Genomic DNA, 17435 nt, shown 5'->3' with positions numbered 1-17435 from the left:
AGCCTCAGAGGTTGCCAAGGTGTGAAAGCCATTTGGGCAGCGGGGTTAACCTCAAGTACTCACGTCCTGGGATGAATGGGAGTCATGTCATCGGACTACCATTTGCCAGCCCAGACTTTGAGGAGCCTAACTCCTCGGGTGGCTTCTGACTGACAGGTGGTAGAGGTGCCAAGTTGGCGCATGCCCTTGTCAGAATCGGAATCCGTGCTTGCCCGGCTTAGATGGAGTGGCAGCGCTCTGATTGGTTTATAGGATTTCTCCCACGCTCGGATTGGCTGGAGTATTTAATGAATAAAGCTGAAATACTATAAGAAAGCCAGCAGCCAATCCGGTCGCGAGATTCACTCAGATTCTAAGCGCCAAGACAGCAGCGGCAAATTCAAAATCACCAAAAGATGCTAAGAGAGAAATACCAGTGATTCGGCTTCAGAATTTTCAAGGCAAGAAATTTTCTTAGTCTCACTTTTCGGGGCCAAGTTCTGAAAATAGAATGTAGCGGTCGCGGCTGGGATTGCAAGCCGAAAAGAGTATCAGGCCGTTTGGTACTATCTCCCGGTCAAGGGATGTCGGCAGCTCCGGAGCAGATACAGCGGTGGTGTCAGGAACTTCATGCCGATTTGAGTTCCAGGACATTTCGGGACACGTCCCGGTCAACCTAAAGACTTTGCTTTACCTCTTATTTCACTTAGGAAAGTCTAGTTTTGTAGCCCAGACCCCCAGTAAGTGTGTTTTTCTTCTGTATTTTGTAACCCACTGTGTATATGTCTGTTTCTATAAAATTAATGACAATTTGTTTTACTATCTTGTTTTGTTCAGTGAGTGATCCCGGTAAAAAGGTGTAAATACCTGGTCTCCCGTGACAACTAACTAACCACAAATTCCCAATAAATAACTCAAATGTAAGTGCTAACGACGGTGTCCCTAAGTCGCCAGATATTCTTTATCCGTGAGCTGCTATATTTTGATAGCGTCCAAACGCCAAACAGCTCCCACACTGAGATCGGTGTGACACCCGGCACGTCCCTGCTGACGCCAAAAGAAACTCATTATTATGATATGAGTGTAATAACTCCCAGCACATCGTGTTGTGATCTGAATGAAAACGATACAAGTGAAAGCAAATATGTTAATAACAATAATAAAAACATTCTTATATCTTAATCACTCGAACTATGGCAAGTCTTTTTTACTGCATATAGTACGGTATATAAACTGTGCTCTCCAGAGTCACTTCCAGTTTTGTCGTCCCCCCCGTGTTAAAACCGCCCCCCAAAAACAAGACAACCAATAGAAAGTTGCAGAATGTCTTGATAAGGCTACAGCTTTCTATTGGTTTTCCAGAGTGAGACTGTCCTGGATGTTACATTGTTTACCCAGCTCAATAATACAGTATTTTAGATAATAATAAGATTAAATATATAAAATAGCCCTACATACTTATAACTGCCAGCATATATTCTGAAAGTTAGGTACCATTACTCTTTCCTAGATCTGTCTCAGCATCTCCCCTCATGAAATCCCTCTCCTGGCTTCCGATCAAATCCCGCATCTCACACTCCATTCTTCTCCTCACTTTTAAAGCTTTACATTCTTCTGCCCCTCCTTACATCTCAGCCCTAATTTCTCGTTATGCACCCATCCAGACTCTTGCGTTCTTCTCAAGGATGTCTTCTTTCTACTCCCTTTGTATCTAAAGCCCTCTCCCGCCTTAAACCTTTTTCAGTGACTGCCCCACACCTCTGGAATGCCAATCCCCTCAGTACCCGACTAGCACCCTCTCTATCCACCTTTAAAACCCACCTTAAGACACACTTGCTTAAAGAAGCATATGAATAGCACTGTGGATAATCATGGACAAATGATACATAAAGCTTGGTCCCCTGCAGACGAACTTACCAGAACTCCCTCCTACTGTCTCTGTACGTTCTCCCTACCTACCAATCAGACTGTAAGCTCCTCGGAGCAGGGACTCCTCTTCCTTAATGTTACTTTTATGTCTGAAGCACTTATTCCCATGATCTGTTATTTATATTATCTGTTATTTATTTGATTACCACATGTATTACTACTGTGAAGCGCTATGTACATTAATGGCGCTATATAAATAAAGACATACAATACAATACAATACATTGGTACAGTATATGATAATTCATTTACAAGTGTGAGCTCAACTAGTTTCTGTTGTCCAGCGGTAGAAATACTGAACAGAGTATATTTTGAAATGATAGCTTTGTGTTTATAAATGATGTTTGTAGTAAATGAATAAGTCCCACGGATGAGAGAACTCTGTCCTCTCTGGCAGCAAAAATGGTAAAAGTCCAATATACCCTACTGATATTCTGGTAAACATTGGGGATTATTCATAGTTTCTTTTTTTCCTCATGTATTGAATATATCTTGTATGTTTCAGGCCCATGTTATCACATTGTTGGTTCCCAATAAACAGAGAAATAAAATGACTTACCCAAGAGTTAAAGGAACCAACATTGGGAATCACAGCATATCATTCACATGCTTTCAATGCAGTGATGTTACCACTAATCTATTCGGTCCTTATGCATAATGTATCTGTAAAGAACACAAGCACCAGTTGCAGCCCAGGATGTTCCACGAGAGCCGACTTGTAACTCCTCTCATATGGAGCTTTCAATAATGTGCAATGCAAAGTACCCCTGCACCAAAGGGTTTTCTAGTACACACAACTGAATGACCAGGGAGTATCAGTCACCAACCAGCTGTCACTTGTCATGTCCCTGCCTCTGTATCTGGACTGATTTAATTTGTCCCATTCAAGGTAAGAGCCCTCAACAGGATGATGCACGATCCGTGTGCATTGATTATCAACTTGGAAATCAATGTTAATTTAATTGTTTAAAGTGGAGCTGCAGAACGGATCAGTCAAATGCTAGTTGGAAAATTATATAACGGAAATAGCCGTGTTAGTCCAGTTGCGATAGTGCAGACTAAATGAGTTCTTCAGTATTAGGTGATACCTTTTTTATTTGGACTAACAATTTATGTCAAGGGATAAGCTTTCAAGAGTTCTGCTCTCTTCCTCAGGTCTGCAATACCGATTAACAATGGAATCTACAGATGCAGCCACGAGTATTCGAACACTTGCCTTGGAAAATCTGGGGCAATCTCCCAGTAATGCTGCAACATTTCTGTGACATTTCTTCAGATAGACTAATGGGCAGACTAAATTCAGTTTGAAAGGGACTGCCAGGGACCCCCGCTGTGTTAATCCTGTGGGCCATGCAGAAATGTCACAGAAATGTTGCAGCATTACTGGGAGATTGTCCCAGATTTTCCAAGGCAAGTGTTTGGATACTCGTGGCTGCATCTTTATGGCTAAAACAGTGTTTGGGAGAGCTGGGGGAGGGAGGGGGGGCAACAGAGATGTACTGTAGGTAAGGCAGGGTGAGAAAGTGTTTGAAGACATTGAAGGGTGTAAACGGTGACAAGGAACAGCATGGAGAGGGAAGGGGATGATGTGGGGGGGAGCGGGTGGGGCAGGCGGAAAGGTGTGGATAAGAAGAGAGGCAGGCAGGATAATTTCAAACAATTTTGATAGTGTGTGAGAAACCCCATATCCGCATAAAGTCCTTTTGTTTTGGTGTCAAATAATCTTATTATTCTGAGTTCAAATGTTTACCATTCTTGGGTGCGTTTAAACATTCCATTGAGGATTTTTATTTTTAAATCATTTATGGAATGATCTGGTTGTGAAAAATGAGGTCTAATCATATTCGTGGTATATATAATGTATGGCTGTTGCGTTGGGCTTTGTCTTTTAGTGGCAAAATCATTATTTTTTTTAGTACACTTTTACCTTGAAAGTTATTTATTTATTTATTTTATTAGAAGGGTACAAAGAACATGTTACATAGCACAATTTCACAGTTATTTCACTTATAACACTTTTGGCATCTTTCTTTTGTTGTGCTATTTTGTTGGTAATTGTTAATCCACTGATGTGGGTAGTTGCTTGGTAACCCCTTTGAGATTTATTGTTTAATTGAGTCCTGTTTGATAGGTATAGAAAATAGATTCAGAAGGAAGGAAGAGGGGAGGGGGGAAGAGAGAGAGAGAGGTAGGGTGGGGGTGGTGGTTCCCGATTATGAGGGGCTGTCTAAGTTGCCTTAGTTTTAGGAACATCACCTTACCCTGCTCCCTTCGGGATCTTCCTTTTACCTGCCTTCTTTTGGTCCCAAACTACTCTGTGGACCATAGCTCCCAAACCCTATCGAATCGTTCTGTTTGTTTGATTTATGTGGGACGATAGCTTTTCCATCTGCCTCACATTCTCGATTCTTAGTATGACTTTGTGCCTAGACGGAGGGTTTATATTCTTCCAGGCTTCTGCTATGGAGCAACGGGCTGCTGTAAGAATGAAAGAAATTAATTTGGAAACCGGGCTCTGCACTTCTTCCACTAGTTTGGCTAGGAGAAAGGTCAGGTGTTCAAGCGGAATCCTCAGCTCCGTGTTTTCATAGATCAGGTTTTGTATCATGGACCAGAACTTCTGGATGTGTGGACAAGACCAGCAGATGTGAGCCATGTCTACTCTCAAACCACAACCCCTCCAACACACATCTGGTGTTCCCGGATATATCTGGCTCAGCCTACTCGGGGTTAGGTACCAGCAAAATAGAATTTTGTAAATATTTTCTTTCGTAACCGTTCAAATTGATGTTTTGGCTGCCGCTTCCCAGATATCCCTCCAGTCCTCATTATCAATATCTATGTTGAGGTCTTCAGCCCATTTCAGCATATAATTGTGGGATTGGGAGGTTGCGTGAGAGTCTAGTCCCGTGTATATCTCCGAGATCAAACCCCCTGTGTGGGTGCCCTCTGAGCAAATTCTTTCGAATTTCGTGATTTTAGTGAGTTTGGCTGTCTGTGAGATCGTTTGTAGATAGTGTCTAATCTGTAAATAACTGAAAATAGATAGGCCTTGTTTTTCGGGTTTCTGCTTAAGGTCTTGATAGGAGAGGATCTTTTCTCCCTCGATTAGATCTTTTGCAGTTATGATATTCATATTTTTTCATCGCTCAGCATAATTTGGAGAGCAGCCTTGGGGGTAGCTTGGGTTGTAGATGATCGGAGTTAGCATGGAGGGGGACGCGGAGAGAGAGTATCTCTTTTTGCTCTTAGACCAAATTTCCCAAGTGCATCTCATCGAGCCCAGCTTAAATCTTCCAGCCGAGCCCTCTCCTTCCCGGCAGTCCCAGAGTACTGCCCCGAGGCTGGAAGGGGCTGCGTAAGTAGCCTCTATCCCCAGCCAGCCACAAGATGCTGGAGGGCAGTTCCACATCACTATTTGTTTTAAGTGGGCCGCTTGGTAATATTTGGTAATGTCCGGGACCCCAATACTTCCCCCTGACTTTATTGCTAACATAACCGACCTCGCTATCGTTGGTCTTTTGTTCTTCCATATAAATTGGAATATCTTATTTTGTATATTTTTGAGCTCCCTTAATGGGACCTTTATCGGGAGTGTTTGAAAGAGATAAAGAAGTCTAGGCAGTATATTCATTTTGATCGTTGCTATCCTCCCGATCCAGGGTATTTGGAAGTCATTCCAAATCTGTAAGTCTTTTTTGATTTTTTCAAAGAGGGGAGGAAAGTTATTTTGGTACAATGAGTTGTACTTGTGGGTTATATAGATCCCTAAATATTTGATCTTTTCCTGGCTCCATTTATAATTAAAATTTGCCTGCAGTAGTTTAACTTCCGGGGCGGGTACTGTTAAATTTAGTGCCTCAGACTTGTTGATTTTGTACCCCGAAACTTGTCTGAATTGATCTAGTTGGGCTTGTAGGTTTGGAAGGGATATCAGTGGGTTGGCTTGGGACAGAATTATATCATCTGTGAAGAGAGAGATCATACAGTTTGCCTCGCCTATCTGTATACCTTGGATATTGACGTCATCTCTAGTTCGAGCAGCCAGGGACTCAATTGATAATGCAAAAAGAAAGTTATTTTTTAATGAATAAAAGTCTCAGTATCCTACACATATAATTCTATCACTCGTGTATATTTACATCATTTATTGAAGGACAAAGGTGAACCAAATAGCGTAACAATGTTTAAGTGATATATATTGATGTACAGTAGAAGACGATATTACCCCCTGCTCACAACCACACACAGAAAAAATAACACCTTAAATTAGCAGTGGAAAATCCAGGGTGGCAGCCTAAAAATTCAAAGCTGGCACCTGTGTGTTTCAGTGCTGACTAACCTGTCAGTCACCGCTGCGACTGTTTGACAGCGCAACCTATCGTGTTTCAAGCTAAGCTGTGCTGATCAGGCCGGTAGAGGGAGAAATGTGTGTGTGGGGGGGAGAAATGTGGGGGGATGTGACTAGCCACCCCCGCTCTCATTTCTCCTAGTACACCTTAAAGTAGCAGTTCAAGCTGCCGTTTTTAGAAATTTTTTTTTCCCCCATTCAATATGTGCATCAATACAATCTACACACTGACAAGTGATTAGTTAATTTGCTGATCCGTTTTCCTGTGATCGATCGGCAAAGATTCGGCTCGGCGTTTGACTAAATCACTGTCAGTGCTGTAGAAGAGTACCCAAGATGCAAAGTTCTGTGTGGAAGTGTAACGAGTGCTCACCACAAACTAGACGGGACCGCGAGGTTGAGGTGGGGATGTTAGAGTACACTGACCTCCAACCGCGAGGCCGTGTCCGGAGTGCAGAGTAAAGGTCGTGTAGCTGGGTAAGGATAGGAGAGATCAGAATGGTCGTATATACTCGCCGTGGTCAGGGATTGGAGAAGTCGGATAGTCGTTGTGCGGTGCCAGGGTCCAGGGGTAGAGAAGGTAGAAGTCTAATAGCTAGCCGAGGTCAAGGGTCAGAGAAGGTGGAGGTCCAGGTACAAGCCGAGGTCAAAACAGGAACAAGATAAGCAAGACAAGGTCAGACAAGGGCAGCAAGGTGTTTACGGAAAACGCTACGATACATGAACAGAATTTATGCTCAGCCAGTTTGCAGCAGGGCTGGCTGAGTATTTAAGGAACAGGCAACCAATGGTAGGAGAGCACATAGCTGCAGAGTAATGAATGAGAACCGCTCCTTGACATATTCAGTCCACTGGTAGGCAAGGGCGGGGAGGAGTACAGGTGTGGAATTAATACTGATGGAGTTAACCCCTTGTATGTCCATGGTAGTGCAATCACGGGGCGGAGCCTGACCGAGATCCGTGCGGTCAATCCCCCTGTTTGAGTGGCGAGCATCGGCTGCTTCATCACGGGATGCGTCACAGGGGTGGGGCCTAAGCACTGGATGTGGGGTGTCCCCCAACCTGGTAACGCGGCGCGCGTCACTCGTGCCGTCACGGGGACGGGGTCGACGGACAATCCTCACAGGAAGATCATGTGACCAGGCAGTCACTAGATACAATTGGTGCACTGCTGGAGAAAGGACAAAAGGGGTGTGCCAGAGCCTGTCTTAGAAGAGGAAGGGGATGTGACTTTGTAAATGTTTGCTATAGAAACAAAAATGCTTGTTACATTAGAATACATTAAGTATTTTCTCATAGTATAGAACTGATTTATTAAAAAAACACACACAGGTAGGATATTGCTTGAACTGCAGCTTTAACTTGTGGCAGGTGGGGAAAGAGGGGTTTGTCAGTGTCTGTGTGTGTTTTTGTGTCTCAGTGTGTGTGTGTGGGTCTCCGTGTGAGTGTGCATGTCTCAGTGTGCGTGTCTGAGGGTGTGTCTTAGTGTGTCTCAGTGTGTGTCTATTTTTCAGTGAGTGTGAGTGTATGTCTCAGTGTGTGTGTTGCTCAGTGTATCTCGGTGCGAGTATATAGCTATATAGCTTTCACTAGATAAAACAAATAGGTACCGCTAAATCTTAAAGTGTGTGTGAGTGATCTAATGTTCAAAATACAGAATATAAGGTGGCTACCTAATAGTGATGTGAAATAAATGATATCTCTGGCGCCTAATACGTATATAATACATGTAGCAAACAGTAAATAAATTATAAATATACAACCAGGACTGGCAGTAGAATCAGATTCCGGGATGTGGAATCATGTACATGAAATATAAAAACAAAGACAATACATAGTGTAATACTGAAAAATTATAACAATATGCCACTAGACAAACAAACAAACAGTACAAACAATGTAACGTGTGGAAGCTAAAACATATGACAGATGAACTGCATAAAATAAAATACATTTAATAAAACAACATGGTAAGTATGACACTGATCGGTGAATAATCTCCCATTGGAGTGAGTCCCACAAATAGCTCCGCTGCTCTAAGTGAAAGGCCCACTTACCAGAAGGAAAGTGGTAGCAGGCAGTGGATAAATCTGAGAGAATCCCCTCTCATCTGTGGCACAGACGTCCTGGCTCATCTATTCGATGTGGATGGTGTCTCAGTTCCCGGCAAGTGCTGGCTGGGCAGAGGATCACTCCCAACATGGCTAACCCCTAAAACTCCTGATGCACATATTGCCATTCAGGGATACTCAATTTCTAGGAGAGATAGGTCAAAGAGAGGAGGAGGGGTGTTATTTTATATTGCAGACACCTTACAATTTACACTGTTAAATTGCCCCCCAAGACCAACCTTTTTTGAAACTCTAGTTGGCAGAATCTGCCTCCCCTTCGTTAAGCCCGTCCTGATTGCTGGCATCTACCGCCCCCCTAAAGCCCCTCTACAATCTCTGACTGATATCACCCAGTTTCTTGGCTCCATTTCATCTCTGAATGAGAAGAGTGAGCTGCTAGTTCTTGTGGATTTCAACTTCAATTGGCTTGACCCTAAAAACCACAAAATCCACACACAAATCAAGTCGCTTAACCTATCGCAACTCATTTCCCAACCCACACGGACAAACCTGAAATCGCACAACCATTCCTTGCTTGACTGGATTCTCTCCTCAAATCCCAGCAGAATCCAATCATCTGGCATCCTTCCTGACATTTTCAGTGACCATGCAATAGTGTACTGTGTAAGGAAAATTAAACCGCCCCAATCAAGCCCTAAAGTTCTCCTCACTAGAACATTTAGAAACTTTAACCCACAACAGTTTCTGGATGACCTTACCAACTGCCCTTGGCACAGAATCGATTTAATTCCTGACCCTGATTCTGCGCTCGACTATTTCCAATCCGAGTTCTTAAAACTCTGTGATACCCATGCTCCACTACGCAGAATAAGGGTACGGGGTGCCCACCTTCCATGGGTTACACCTGACCTTATAGCACTCTACCAGTTCAGGGATGCCTTGTGGAAAAGCCACAAAATAACTGGCACTACCAAGGATCTCAATCACTACAGATGCCTGCGGAACATGTGCACAAGGCAAACAAGGCATGCAAAAGCACAATATTACTCTGACAATCTCCTCCAGAACACATCAAACCCAGCTAATTTCTGGAAGGTTATCAACAACATATTCCAGCCTTCTAACCATCAACACCCAAGTAATATCACCAAGGGTGATATTACTCTGACAAACCTCACCGACATTGCAAATGCATTCAATGATTACTTTGTGGGGTGTGCTACTAACTTATTAGCAAAACGCAACCCAAACCACAAACCTGAATCTCATCCTGGGAGTACCCCTATAGCCCCACCCCCTCCCAACATTGCCCACAATTTTCAATTTGGCCCAGTATCCGAAGAGCGCTTCTCAAATTAAAACTAAGCAGCCAATGTGGACCTGACTTACTACAATCTAGGTTCCTAAGACTTGGTGCCCCAGCAATTGCCAAACCAATTGCTTCCATAGTCAACTCTATCCTGTCTGCAGGCCATATCCCTAAGACCTGGAAAGCTGCCAGAGTTGTCCCAATCTTTAACAGTGGGGACAAAATCACTGTCTCAAACTACAGACCAATCTCCTTTCTCCCAATCCTATCCAAAGTCATGGAAAAATGTGTCCACTCCCAATTAAGCGATTACTATAACAAGACAAATTTCCCTAGCCAATTCCAATCTGGCTTTCGCCCCAAACACTCCACCGTAACTACCCTGCTAAAAGTTTGCAATAAAATCCAGTGTGGAATGGAACGGGGACAACTCACTGGTGCAGTATTCCTAGATTTTGCAAAGGATTTTGAAACTGTTGATCATGCTATCCTGCTCAACAAACTCCAGAGCTCTGGAATAGGGAAGCATGCTTTAAACTGGTTTCAGTCCTACCTATCAGGTAGATCCCAACATGTGTCCATCTCTGGCTCTAACTCTAACCCCCTTGGATATCACCTGTGGCGTCCCGCAAGGCTCTGTTCTGGGGCCCCTACTCTTCTCAGTGTTCATCAATGATCTTCCCACAGCTTGTAAGGAAGCCTCAATACACATGTATGCAGATGACACAATCCTATATGCACACAGCCATAGCCTCTCTGACCTTCAACACATACTTCAGTCTGACTTTTTCATACTCGAAAACTGGATTTCCCAAAACAAACTGTTTTTAAACACTGACAAGACTGTAACAATGGTGTTTGGGAACAAGACTAAATTTTTAAAGCTTCCAGCGACTGAGCTCCAGATTAGAACCAACACTAACACCACCCTAACTCCTGTTACTAGTTTTAAATACCTGGGCATATGGTTTGACTCCCACTTAAAATTCGGGGTGCACATTGATAACCTGACAACCAAGACCTATGCCAAACTAGGGGTACTTTACAGGAACAAATCCTCCCTAAGTCTCCTGGTCAGAAAACTTATCGCACAGCAGATGCTAATGCCAATTATTGCCTATGGAGACATAGTATATGGCTCGGCACCTCAAACCCACCTTAGCAAACTTAACACCCTCTACAATTCAATTTGTCGTTTTGATCTCCAATGCAACTATAACACACATCACTGCGAAATGCTCAAATAACTAGAGTGGTCATCACTAGAGTCTAGGCGCAAAGTTCACCTTTCCTGTCTTGCCTTCAAATTCTTTATGGGCAAGCTACCCAGCTACCTGAACAAGCTCCTCATCCCTTCCACATGCTTCACCTATCACCTGAGATCAGACTCCAAAAGACTGTTTGTCCCAAGGCTCAACAAAGTATCCGGCCGCTCCTCCTTCTCTTACCATGCACCCCAAAACTGGAACAACCTACCAGAGACTCTTACATCCACCACCAGTTTAAGTTCTTTCAAATCTAAGGCTGTCACACATTTTAATCTGGTCTGTAACTGTTTCATACGCCCATAATTTATATTATCTTTAACTGTGCATGCAACGTCTTGTATATAATGTATACCCTGCTCATTATGTAACTGTATTTGTAAACATGTATTATTTGTCTTAACTCTGTGCCCAGGACATACTTGAAAACGAGAGGTAACTCTCAATGTATTACTTCCTGGTAAAATATTTTATAAATAAATAAATAAATCTCGCGAGACCAGAGGAGACGCCGGAATAGTATCCACGCTCACAGATGGGGTCGGCTGAATCGGCATCAACAGATTCGCCGTGGAATGACAAACAGCGGGCTTGAAAGAGTATAGGCAGCAGAGTCAGCGGGACCACCCTACGCATTTCGAAAGACACGCTTTCTTCGTCAGGGGTATATGGTGTGACAGAAACCAGGGGATGGTAATAAATTCCATATATAGGGCTCCCAGGATACTGGACAGCTTCTATCCTGTTTAGGCTAGAAAGGGCAGCCTCAGACAGTTGCTGTACTAAGGGATGAGGGATCCAGACCAGAGTTTGTCTGCTGCCTGATTTCTGTCACCTGTCCTGCTAGATAGAAATCAGGTATTTTAGGCTGATTTCCTGGTTCCCCTCCCCTCTCCCCAAGAGACTGGAGGCAGGAATGCTGCTGGAAGCAGAAAGGTGAAAAGCCTCTCCCCAAACAGGTTAAATCATTCTGTTCCTTTCTCAACTTGTAAAGTTCCTTATTTTTGTTTGTTGGAAGCGGGCAAGCCGCCCCAACCCCAGTCAGGGTGAACCTCGGTTAAGTTATTGCTCAGATGAGCAGGATTTTGTTTTGCTTGTGTTTTGCTTTTGTATTCAGTGTGGAAGTCTCAGTGCCTGGGACTAAATAAACCAGGCAGTAGTCTGTTTAAAGGAACAGCACGTTACGCCTCGTCCTTTTTCCTACCCTAAAAGACCGTGTTCTAGCAGTCCCGGACGGACGGCGGAGCCCCAAAGTAAGCCGTTTGTCACAATGTATAATATCCCAGTGTGTCCATTTATATATGCGTCATTAATTAAAAAAATGCAGTGCACCTGAGTAAAGTTCCGCGCATGCGCAGTGGTTATAATTAACCACTTTGACGAATCAGCTTCCATGACAAGACAATTATGGCATCTGAACATGTTTTAGCTTCCACTAGTTACATTGTTTGTACTGTTTGTTTGTTTGTTTGTCTAGTGGCATATTGTTATAATTTTTCAATATTGCACTATGTATTGTGTTGGTTTTTGATATTTCATGTACATGATTCCATCTTCTTGGAGCACATCCCGGAATCTGATTCTACTGCCAGTCCTGGTTGTATATATAGCTTTCACGCTAAACATTTTTTTTTAATTTGCTAATTTATTTTTTAAAAATTACAAAGTGAACAGGACAGGTTCACACATCTCTATTGCCAGCTGGAATACTGTTATCTCTTAGATTTGGTGAATCAGGTCTCAGGGTGAAAAAACCCAACATTTTGATAAAGATCTTGCGTTCGGACGCTCAGTTTCAATCTCCTGGGTCTATTTACTGAAGTATTCCGGCTGCACAACGGGCAAAACCAGTTCATAAACAGCGGCAGGTTTATCAGAGAGAAGACTTAATCCTACTTATTTGAAAAATCTGGTGCTATTATTCAATGGTTTATTCAAGTTTTGCAGCTGGGAAACTTTAGTAAAAAAAACTCTGTGCCACCAAGTTCGCCAAGTTCCCTTTTGTCCGTATCTAATACGATACTGTATTGGAATAGGGCAGGAGTGGCCAACTCCAGTCCTCACGGGCCACCAACAAGTCAGGTTTTCAGGATATCTCTGCTTCAGCACAGGTGGCTCAATCAGTCTCTGCTTCAGTGCAGGTGGCTCAATCAGTGGCTCAGTCTTTGATTGAGTCACCTGTGCTGAAGCAGGGATATCTGGAAAACCTGACCTGTTGGTGACCCTTGGGAACTGGAGTTGGCCACTCCTGGGTTAGGGGCTCTTTGTGCCTGCAAACTCTACATAGTAGGACATAGTAGATTAGGTTGAAGAAATATCAATTTGATTAACACATTCTCTGGCAGAGAAGCCTAAAGATTGAGTCACAGAGCCAAGTACCTGCTTAGTGTATTTTCTGTGTAACTGCTATGTATAATAGTGTAGCCCCTTTACCCTCACCCTACATGAGATTAGGTCTGCTACTCCATATTTACTGCGGTGTGGTACGTACCTGTGAGGTTACAGGAGGGCTGAGAACTTCCCAGGTGGAGTGGGGAATCATCAGGACAGGTGTACAGGGTACCTTTGTTCATTGGTTGCAGCGCCTCAGTCAGCATGGATCCTCAGGATAGTAGGATGGCCCAGACTGACACCTTTCTTTAGCCCAAGACAGTGAATCACTCTGATAGATGTGTCCGTGGTATTTATTGCATGTTCAGGACCTTACAGAGGGTACATAACTTTCCTTGCTTCCCCTAGTGAAGGTATTCCTGATAGGGCTTGAGGCCCATACCAAGCTGTCTGCATGGTGCTCCTCCTGAGGCCTCCTAATGAGACCCAGGGTAGCTGGTACTCACTCCACAATGGGAGGAAAGAGACACAACCACTTTTGGAAAAGTGCCAGTATTTATACCCTTGTTTTGGGCTTGTAACCCTGCCCTATTATAGAGCAGGTCTGGATACTGCCTGGCCATCACATCCAGCATGTGATTCAACCAGTATCCACCCCACAGGCTGACACTTTCTGGCTGTTGCTAGGCTCGCCTCATCAAATGTACATCAAATGTATCCAAGGCTACAATATCACACAAGGCCTTTCTGAATATATTAACCCATCAACTGCCTGCATCTAACAGGACTTACACTGGTAGGGCCCAGGAAAATAAGTAGCGGCCGGAGATTAGGCTACAATAGTGTAAAACACATTCAACAATACACTATGCTCAGTTCTGCAACATGTTTGTGTGCAAGTTTTTCTAAAATAAGCAGATTTTCTGCTTCAAACAGTGAATATCTACTTTCCTTTTTTTGCTTGCATTTTTTGTCATTCTCACAGAAGATATTCATTTGCTATGATATATTATTGTAGACTGCACATCTAGCACCTACACATTTTAATGTGGTCTGTAATTGTTTCATACGCCCATAATACAAATTATCTTTAACTGTGCATGCAATGTCTTGTATATAATGTGTACCCTGCTCATTATGTAACTGTATTTGTAAACATGTATTATTTGTCATAACTCTGTGCCCAGGACATACTTGAAAACGAGAGGTAACTCTCAATGTATTACTTCCTGGTAAAATATTTTATAAATAAATAAATAGCACCTACTGACTTCCGCAGCACATAGAACATATGATATTTGACTTCTGGCATATCCAGACAAATCCCAGACAACAGCAACCGCCAAGATCTACCGCCTGGAAACATTTCACTTGAGACTCATTCATCAGTACGCAAAAGGTCAACTCAAATAAATCCCATAAGGAATTTTGAGAAACTATTAATTAAAGTCTCCAAGTTAATTAAACTACAGCTCATGACAATTTTTGCTTACTTATAAAATCCTCACTAACTCCATCAACTCAATAAGAGCACAAGTCCATATATAGGAGACCTAAATTCTTCTTTCTGTGGGAATCAGGCTTTCTTGTTACTTGAAACCATAGGGACGGAGGGAGTTGCACATTTGAAGTGTTTTAATGCAATGCTCCATATTTTCTTTGCGTCTCCTACATTTGACTCTAAATTTTGACAAGAATGGTTTTCGACACGGACTCTGTATGTAAACAATGACACTGAGTGTGAGTCAGGGGAAATAAGTTAAATTCCCGGTGCCAGCTCCTTGTGACCTTGGGCAAGTCACTTTATCTCCCTGTGCGTCAGGCACCAAAAACACATAGATTGTAAGCTCATCTGGGCAGGGACTGTCTTAACCGCACACTATACTGTCATTATAAAGCACTTTGAGTCCCATTGTGCGAAAAACACTATATTAAATAAAGTTATTATTACTAAAATGTCATTAAAAATTGCATCAAAGTTTCAGTGTTAAAAGTATTACAAAGCTTCATAAAATGTGCATCCTATGTATGTATCAAGACTTTATTTGTATGACACATAATTTGTTGTTCCAAATAATTTGTGACATGTCCCTCATGTTGAATACTTGATGCAATTAAAATGAAAATGCATGTTAAAACGGAATGTATTTTTTTCATGTGTAATAGTGTTAGTAACTATCAATTATTAGTGTAATACTATATATAAGCCTATATACTGTAAAGAAACATCCCTGTTACGTCAAAGAAATGTCTGGGTTGAGACATAGCAAGTTAATTCTGCACTCACATTAAGCGGCACAACTTATGATGTGACATTAAGGGATATCACACCCGTTCCAGCATTAACGCCTATTGCAATCATAGTTGCAATAACTTGTACCAGCATTTGATAAATCTGCCCCTAACAGGCATTTTAGGGTTTACACCAAGTTACGCACGGCACACGACCATATGGTACTTTTTTATTGATTTTATGGTGTACAGAAATATAATTTTTAGTGCATACAGTACGTGTAACATTGTCCTTGCCTGTGTGCCAAAACAAAGGAGCAAATAAGAATAATTTCTGACGCGCTTGGCTCAGATGGAGAAATGTGAGCTTAGTGCATAGTCGCACGCGAACGCAAATGAAATTGAGTTTGACGTGCACCAATTTTGCACCAAAAAAAGCCGCCTGTGATGCTTAGTACAGAGACCCCCAAGTTGTCTTCTGCCATGCATTTAATTACAGAATGAAATAGCTGTGGTGGTGCATGTCTTTCCTGGAGGACGTGCAGGAACAGAGCTGACTCCTTCATGCTTGCGGTTTCTGTAGTGTAACATTACAACAGAGGCATCTACATTGTCCCACTGGCTTTGTGCAGTATACAATATACTGTGTAGTATTTAATCTTCACTTTGTGTAATTATTCATACTTTACTTCTACTTGATACCATACATTGTAGGTTCAATACAACGACCTACTGTATTAGTATGCTCAGAAAATGGTCAGTAAGGTCAATTTGGGGTGTGTTTTGCTAAAGTCTCCTAAAAAAATATCATCAGATTTATCAAGGAAAATTAATCCCATAACAAGCAAGGTAATATTTACTATATATATAATGACAGAATGCTATTAATAACAAGATAAATTAGTTTATGTCCTTTTATTGCCTTATGACCATACACTGCTGAGACTTTTTAATACTTAAACAATAATTATTAAGTGTGTAACAGGGACACTGTTTCAGAGAAATTGTCTCTAAATCCAGCAGGGAGCTGGTTAATTGCAGGCAATTAACTAGACTCCACCTGGCCACGTTAGAGCTCTAAGAAAAGACTCCTGTTGGAAACAGGAGAGAGTTTCCTAAGTTCACAATTGGGCTGACACAGGAAAGCAGAGACGCCTGCACACAGGCACTGTCTTGAGCACAAATGCCGTGCTGAGATCAAGACACCCAGAGACCTACAATATATTTCCTGGACACAGAGGACTCAGGAACCGGCCAGAGACTTACTTGGAGGGCCACCTGCTTAAGATACCTCCTGAGACTTTGGGGTGATAGACTGGTAATGGGAATATCCCTCCAGTCCTGCAGATTGGGTCTGGGAAAGTAAGTTAGCCCTTACAAAAGGGATAGGGGTTTGTTATTTTGTTGTTTTTTGTATGTTTTGCCTGGATAAAGGAACAGGCTCAATAAAGCCAAGATATAATTTCACCCTAAAACAGTCTCCATTTGCATACCTCTGCACACATCTCTTACAAAGTGCCTATAATCTCATCAATGTTCTCAGAAAGAGTGAGGGTGAAATGGCAGTGTAGTGGTTCAATATAATAAGAATAATTATACTAGTGGTGTACTGGTATAATATTATTACTGCCATGTAAATACCCTGCAGCGAGAACAATCTTTTGTAATAATAAAAACATTACAACCTGTACTAGATTAAACATATTAAGGGTTTGAGAAACAAATGTTTGACCCATAAAGGTTTTTATGGTCCTTCCTATGCTTGTGAACAGAATATGGAAACAGAAAAAGTGATGTTCCTAATAAAATGATAATTAGAGTTTTATGACGTTTGCTTACTATACAAAAATGAACAAGAGAGGGACAACTATATATATAGTTCTTATGAGACAGAATAAAAACGCAATTGTGAGAACTCATATATATATATATATATATATATGTGTTATATGCTTTACTGTGGAGGG

This window comes from Ascaphus truei, chromosome 4 (assembly GCF_040206685.1).
Source record: "Ascaphus truei isolate aAscTru1 chromosome 4, aAscTru1.hap1, whole genome shotgun sequence".
Classification (NCBI taxonomy): Eukaryota; Metazoa; Chordata; class Amphibia; order Anura; family Ascaphidae; genus Ascaphus; species Ascaphus truei.
The sequence above is the reverse complement of the archived record's forward strand: the minus strand, read 5'-3'. Positions refer to the sequence as shown.